This window comes from Rhinoraja longicauda, chromosome 7 (genome assembly GCF_053455715.1).
Source record: "Rhinoraja longicauda isolate Sanriku21f chromosome 7, sRhiLon1.1, whole genome shotgun sequence".
NCBI classification, from domain to species: domain Eukaryota; kingdom Metazoa; phylum Chordata; class Chondrichthyes; order Rajiformes; family Arhynchobatidae; genus Rhinoraja; species Rhinoraja longicauda.
This window is the reverse complement of record NC_135959.1, coordinates 66,941,592-66,949,977: the sequence shown is the minus strand read 5'-3', so window position 1 is coordinate 66,949,977 and position 8,386 is coordinate 66,941,592.

Genomic DNA, 8,386 nt, shown 5'->3' with positions numbered 1-8,386 from the left:
GAAGCATTTTGTTGCAAATAAATTATTTATTTTTTATTTAAAATGATGAAGTTAAAACTTTAAATAAAAACTCAATTTATAAAATGTGGAATATATGTTATTTTTCAAGATGTAACATTCAAAGAGCTAGTAAGGAGAGAGTGGATAAAATGGGAGTTATTTTTCTGGATTGCAGGAGGCTGAGAAGTGATCTAATAGAGGTATATAAAACTACGAGGGGCAAAGATAAGATGAACAATTGGTCTTTTTCCCAGGATAGCGATGTGTAAAATTAGAGAGCATAGATATAGGTGAGGGGGAAGGATTTAAAGGGAAACTGAGAGGCAACCTTTTCACACGGAGGGTGATGGATATGTGGAATTAGCTGCAAGAGAAAGTAGTAGACAGATAGTTATAATGGATGAAAAACATTTGGACAGGTTCATGGGTGAGAATTGTTTTGAGAGATAAGGGCCAAATGCAAGCAAATGGGACGAGCTCAGTAAGGAAACTTGATCAGCATGGACAATTTGCACCAAAGGACCTGTTTCTGTGCTTTATCACTCGATGATTTTTCCCCCTTCTTTGGTTCACAGTAGTTCAACTAACTAGTAGAGCTGCTGCCATTGCCCTGGGTTCAATCCAGAATTCGGATGATGTGCGCACGGAGTTAGCATTTCTCCCTGTGACCATGTGCTCCGGTTTCCTCCCACACCTTTAAGGCATGCAGCTGGTCATTTAATTGGCCACAGCAAACTGTCCCTTGTGTGTATGTGAGTGGTAGAATCTGGTGGAAGCTGACGAGAATATAGGGAGAAAAAATAATGGGACCAAAATAGGATTTGTGTTAATGTGTGATTGAGGGTGGCACAGTGGCTCAGTGATAGAGCTGCTGCCTCAGCACCAGAGACCTGGGTTCAATCCTGACTTCGGGTGCTGTCTGTATGGAGTTTGTGCGTTCTCCCTGTGTCCTCGTGGGTTTTCTCTGGGTGCTCCGGATTCCTCCCACATTCCAAACACATGCAGGTGTGTAGTTGGCTTCTGTAAATTGCCCCTAGTGTGTAGGACATAAAATTAGTGTAAGGGCGTGGACTCAATGGGCCGAAGGATGATGTATCTCTAAACTAAACTAAACATGGTGGTTCAAAGAGTCTGTTTCCTTGCAGTTTCTCTCCATGACTCTAATTCAATGGATTAGAATCTGGAACGTTGGAGATTGAGGGGAGACCTGATAGAAGTGTATAAAATTATGAGAAGCATAGAGAGGGTAGACAGTCAGAACCCTTTTCCCAGGGGTGTGGAGCAAAGTTTAAAGGAGATGCACAGGGCAATTTTTTTTTACACGGAAGGTGTTGAGTGCCTGGAACAGACTGCTTGGGGTGGTAGTGCAGGCGGGTACGACATTGGCTTTTGGATAGGCACATGCATATGCAGGGAATGGAGGGATATGAAACATATAAGATTATTAAGGGGTTGGACATGTTAGAGGCAGGAAACATGTTCCCAATGTTGGGGGAGTCCAGAACCAGGGGCCACAGTTTAAGAATAAGGAGTAGGCCATTTAGAACGGAGATGAGGAAAAACTTTTTCAGTCAGAGAGTTGTAAATCTGTGGAATTCACTGCCTCAGAAGGCAGTGGAAGCCAAATCTCTGAATGCATTCAAGAGAGAGCTAGATAGAGCTCTTAAAGATAGCGGAGTCAGGGGGTATGGGGAGAAGGCAGGAATGGGGTACTGATTGAGAATGATCAGCTATGATCACATTGAATGGTGGTGCTGGCTCGAAGGGCCGAATGGCCTACTCCTGCACCTATTGTCTATGTGCAGACAGATAAGAGTTATTTTTCACAATATGTTCGGCACAGACCCAGTGGGCCAAAGGGCCTGTTCCTGTGCTACACTGTTCTATGTTCATAAAGATCATCGTGGCTTCGTGTTTAAGAGACTGGACCAAAATATACCACGCTTTTAAAATCACAAGCATTTTAATACTGCCAAACCACCATTCAAATTGAATTAAGTGACACAAAAATCAACGTTTTATCACTAATTTTCTCTCATTTTTACTAATGTCCAGGTTAGTCCTTTCAGATTTAAAAACTCAATATTGGGTTCAACCAAAACTGTTTTAACCATTATTTGAATTAATTTAATCAGGTGGTAAATCTTTATTCTCAAGGTTTGTATTCACTGGAGTTTAGAAGGATGAGAGGGGATCTTATAGAGACATATAAAATTATAAAAGGACTGGACAAGCTAGATGCAGGAAAAATGTTCCCAATGTTGGGCGAGTCCAGAACCAGGGGCCACAGTCTTAGAATAAAGGGGAGGCCATTTAAAACTGAGGTGAGAAGGAACTTTTTCACCCAGAGAGTTGTGAATTCGTGGAATTCTCTGCCACAGAGGGCAGTGGAGGTCAAATCACTGGATGGATTTAAGAGAGAGTTAGATAGAGCTCATGGGGCCAGTCGAATCAAGGAATATGGGGAGAAGGCAGGCACGGGTTATTGATTGTGGATGATCAGCCATGATCACAATGAATGGCAGTACTGGCTCAGAGGGCCGAATGGCCTCCTCCTGCGCCTATTTTCTATGTTTCTAGGTTCTACCGTTCAAATGAAAGAAGGGTCTCGACCCAAAACGTCACCCATTCCTTCTCTCCAGAGATGCTGCCTGTCCCGCTGAGTTACTCCAGTATTTTGTGTCTACCTTGTAAACATCACTGCTTAGGCTTATTACCTATTTTACCAGGTGACTGACAAGGCCCTTTCAGAGGTTCTGGGTGAGTCTGGAGTCACATATACATTATTAATGAACCAAGTACGTGTTTCAGACAATCCACTAGATTCAAATATACTGATAATAGTTCTTTAATTTCAGAGTTGTTGTTTTATTGCATTACTTTAATTTTAAATTTCCAGCGACTAATTTGGAATTGTTGCCTCTGGATCGAGTGACAGGGGTATTTGGATACTTATCCAGTAACTTAATCACAATGCTACAATGCCTCATCTCACAGGCTTACTAAGGCAGAATAGAATTTAAACTCTACCACACAACGCTAAGCGTTGGAGGAACTCAATGGATCAAGTTACATCCTCCACAGATCTTGCCTGACCCGCTGAGTTCCTCCAGCACTTTGTTCAAGATTCCATCATCTGCAGTTCCTTGTGTCTCCATTAAACTCGACCATAGTTTATCTCAAGGTATCATATGGCTTCTATATACTAGGTTTTTAAAAGGATTTTTGAGAGGTCTCTTGCACACTTTTTAATTTTAGTATTGTATTTTGAATTTTAACATTGATATTGTTGTCCTAAACCCTGATTAACCAAAAATGCAGTTGCTCAGTGCTGTGTCCTAGCATGCAGATTCCAGGTACTTTATAGTTTTTAAGTACGTGTGCCACAAATATTGGTTGTGGCAGATGACTACATCAAACAGGGTAGAGCTAGGACTGTGTTTACACATTAATGTGGAGAGCTTTGTATTTTCAGAGGTGCCCACTCCCTCTAATAGCTGTCATGAAAACATGATGGGAACATATTCCCCGGCTGCAGTAAATAACAACTTTAGGAGCAATTAACTCTATTACACATGTTTTGATGGACACAGCATTAATGATATTGATAACACATAGAAGTATATCTCCATATACCTTAATAATAGGCAGTGTAACATTCTATTCTGGCCTATTATATTTTAAATGTAGTGAGGGTGGGCAACATCATTTGAGCACACAGAATGAATGTTCATGATTTTCTTTCCAGCCACAGACATTCTTGGCTACCACTCAATGCTAGACGAAGTCATAGATACAATCGCGTCTAATGTCCCATGCTAAAATAATCAAATTCACAGTAACAAACTCCATATTTGTTAAATGTTATTTGAAGCAAGTCTAGAAACCTTTGCCACACATTTTGAGAACATCAGACATTATAATGGAATCATTCTTTTCACAATACTTCTTTTAACCTGTCGATAATTAATTCCCAGGACTGGAATGCATGTCATCCTGTAAAGATGTGTCGGGATTTTCTGCTTTTTCTGCAGAACCAGTTTAGTAAATAGTTTGAAATGACACTATTTCTATTCACAGGGAGTGAACAGTAAAAGCCTACATTTATTTAAAGACTCTTAACATAAAATCCCACAACTAGCTTTTGTGGAGATAAGTTAGATAATTGTAAGATTGCAAACTCTTCTATCCACTGGTATTTTCTGCTTTGTTAATGAGGTGTTCATAGGAGAAAATGTAACAAAGCAATAATTCTTAATGATCCATGATCTGTATGTCATCAACCCACCATTGTAACTGGAGAAGATGTAGAGGGGATTTATGAGTAGAGAAGAACAGTCCCCATCAATAACATTGTGTCAGCCAAATGTACTGGTGGGATGTCATGGGAGGATACATATAGGCCTGGGCTGCAATAAACAAGTGACTGTGCAGCAAGCACTAAAAAGAAAACTGTCTATTCATGGAGCAGAACAGTGCTTATGAAATTATCACAACTCTGCTAATAAAACCAGGGGAATTTGCTGCTTATATATTGGGAGTGGAGTATAGTTACATACAAGGATGTGTTTCAAATCAATTATGTGTTCCCAGTCATTCATGCTATTATAGGCACCAGGGTTGATCAACAGGAATTACCCAAATATTTCCAAATGCTAATATATTTTTGTAACTGTGCGCAGACTTAAAAGAATAATAACAAGGATGAAGATTGTGTGGAGGAACCAGGCAAGCTAGGAATTTTCATCTTAGAATGGGCGTAAAGGTCGTTCTCTGCACTGCACTGTTCTATAATTACTGTCTGCAAAATTAGCACTGGAAAGTAATAATTAGAAAGTACTAATCTAAAATATATGGCAATGTGAAAAGTTGGGAACGATTATGGGCGTAAAAGGCTGAGAGATTCAATGGGTTACATTCAACTAAAGGGTTCACATCCAAGGCAGAAAATAGGTAGTGAGGCCAATTGGTTGATTGAAGGGAAATCCATGGGATAGAAGTGCTGATGGCAAGAGTTTTGCTGAACATTAAATGAGAAGATGGATAAATAAATAGGCCAAATTTCCTTGCTTGATGTGTAAGAACAAGTGGACCGGGGTGGAGGGGAGGGGTGCGGGGCTATCTCCTCCAACTAGAATTATGATGCATAGCTTAAATACAAATTCCAGAAAGCCGCAAAATACAATCAGAGTCATATAGCATGGGAACAGGCCTTTCGGTCCAAGTTGCCCATGACGACCAATATGCCCCAACTACATTAGTCCCACCTTCCTGCATTTTCCCCACATCCCTCTAAACATGTCCTATCCATGAACTTGCCCAGATTATTTTTAAAAACTGATAATACCTGCCTCAACTACCTCCTCTGGAAGCTCGTTCCATATACTTATCACCCTTTGTGTAAAAAGGTTACCCCTCGGGTTGCTATGCATTCTTTCTCCTCTCACCTTAAACCTATGTCCTCTGGTTTCTGAATGCCCTACTCTGGGTAAAAGACTTTGTGCATTTACCCTACCTATTCAACTCATGAACTTATGCACTATCTATTTGTCTCATGGTCTTATACACTCTTTCAGTTTTTAAAACAGCTCATATATTTTACAAAATTCATACAATTCTGCTTAAATAATTAATTATATTTAGAGAATTATTATCCAGAATAAATGCATTGTACGTATATTCGAAAGCTATATTTAGGCTGGTAGTAACATTAAAAAAATGTCGTTAGTACGTGGGAGCCTGTTTTACATTGTTTGCAAAGCAGGCTGCTAACCTGACATAAAGTCACATAAAATCATGGTCTACTTCATTAACTTTTACCTGAACAGCAAACTCCCATCCAGCAAAGAACTATTAAAGCAAGATAGGGGCTGATTCGATGCTGAAATGTGAAAGGATCTAGCAGTAAATCTGAACCAGGACTATTCTCAAACATGGAGCAGCCTTCAATCAGCAGAGAGCCGACCCCAAGATATTTATGCTGTATTGACACAAAAAACTGCAGATACTGGAATCGTGAGAAAAACAAATTGCTGGAGGAACTCAGCAAGTCAGGCAGCATCTATTGAGGAAAATGAGCATGCAGGCAATGTTTTGAAACAGTCAAAATGTGCAGACTGATGACACTGAACACATCAATACTGTGTGGATGGACTCTTCATGGAGCTAACGTCTTATATTTCTCAGCCATCAGGGAAGTAAATCTACCACTGAACCACAATGGATCCATTGAAATCAATGGGATAAATCCCCTGCCAGGAAAAAGAAAGCTTATTATTTGATTGAACTAAATTATCCTAAATATTTGCAATTGGTTTGAATGTGTGTTTTCATTTTATAAATCAAAATGTTTAAATATTTTTCATTTTTTAACATTGTCTTTCTTTTTTACAGATCCTGCGTGATTTTTAAAGCGTGTGAACATGAAAGACCGTTGAAGATATTCAGGGACAGTTTTAACATCTGATGAACTAGTGGCAGGGCCTTATTGGTTGTCAAAGCTGATCGGTTGGACTGTGCTGCTCCAGACCACAATGATGTGCTGGGAGCCAGGTTCATGGTGGAAGATCCATAGCACCTCATGCTAGAAGAGGCAATAAGGTCCAGAGAAGACAACCAACAGACTCAGGCAAAGTTTAACCTTCCCCACTATCTGCCAGATGAGTTAATGGAGAAATTCAGAAACTAGTTGTACAACATTCAGAAATAATATAATTTTGTATTGATATTGCATATGTGTAGGCATTAAACCCTTCATTCTCTGAAATTAAGCTACTTCTACATTACGCAGTGAACTGACACAAGTAGTATTTATGCATTGCAGATTTGATATACTATGAGTGAAACTTGAAATCAAGCCTTGTTTCTCTTACTATTTAATTTTAATAACTCTTTGGTATTTTCAGCTTGTGCTGGCTGTGTCAGATGTGTTAATGACATACATTGGGAAGTATAACAGCAAGCACAATTTAGACGTGGCTGACGTTTTTATGCCATTTAAAGTATCTGTTTGTCAAATAAAATAAAGAAAATGGGACTGTTTGGATTTGCAGATTTTATGATGATTGTAATTTACTTTCAGCTTTATACAATATATCACCTAGGTTATTGATTATTGGTTTATTATTGTCACGTGTACCAAAATACACCAAAAAGCATTGTTTGCCTCATTTCCAGTCAATTCATCCTATATACGAGTACAAAGAAGTCATGTACAGGTACAAGAGGTAATCATAAGATCGTAAGAGGTAGGAGCAGAATTAGGCCATGCGGCCCATCAGGTCTATTCCGCCATTCAATCATGGCTGATCTATCTCTCCTAATCCCATTCTCATGCCTTCTCCCCATAACATCTGATACCCGCACTAATCGAGAATTTATCTATCTCTGCCTTAAAAATATCCATTGACCTGGCGTCACAGCCTTCTTTGGCAAATAATTCCACAGATTCACCAACCGGCAGAGAGAAAAATACCAGAGTGCAGATATTATAGCATTATAACTAGAAAGTGCAGATAAAAAGGGCAAGATCCACAATGAGGTAAGTTGGAAGATCAGGAATACATCCTAGTTTATGGGAGGACTGTCCAGTAGTCTGATGACTGTGGGAAATACTGAATCTGGCGGTACAAGCTTTCAAGTTTTGGTATCTTCTGCCTGACAGGAGAGAAAAACAATCTGTGAATGACTGATGTGAAAATGGCTCTTGATTATATGGGCTTCTTTCTTGCGGCAGTGCAAAGTAATGATGGAGTTGATGGGAGGGTGGGGAAGGCTGGCTTGCACGATAGACTGGGCTACACCCACAAATCTCTGCAACTTCTTGCAGTCTTGGGCAGAGCTGTTGCCATACCAAGCTATGATGCATCCTGATATGATGCTTTATATCTGTGCAGAAGTTGGTAAAAGTTGTTGGAGACATGCCAAACATGCATAGTCTTTAGAGGAACTAAAGGCACTGGCCTACTTTCTTGGCCATAGCTTCAGAGGTTAGACTATGACAGATTGTTGGAGATATTTAATGCCTAGGCACTTAAAACCCTTGACCATCTCTACTTCAGCACATTCGATGCTGACTGACTGAGGCATGTACATAACTTCACTTCCTGGTCAATAACTAGCTCCTTCATCTTGCCGACATTGAGGGAGCGGTTGTTTTCTTGACACCATGTTACCAAGCTCTCTACGTCCTACCTCTACTTCCTTGTCATTGTTCGAGAACCGGCCCTGTATATTGCTATCATCCGCAAACTTGAAAATGAAGTTCACGCAGAATTTGGACATACAATCATGGGTCCGTTCCTCGTAGGGTTTCCATTGCGACCTGAGGAAATCGATTTTTTCCTTTAAAATAAATTGTCTGTTAAAAAAAAAAAGATGAATCCCA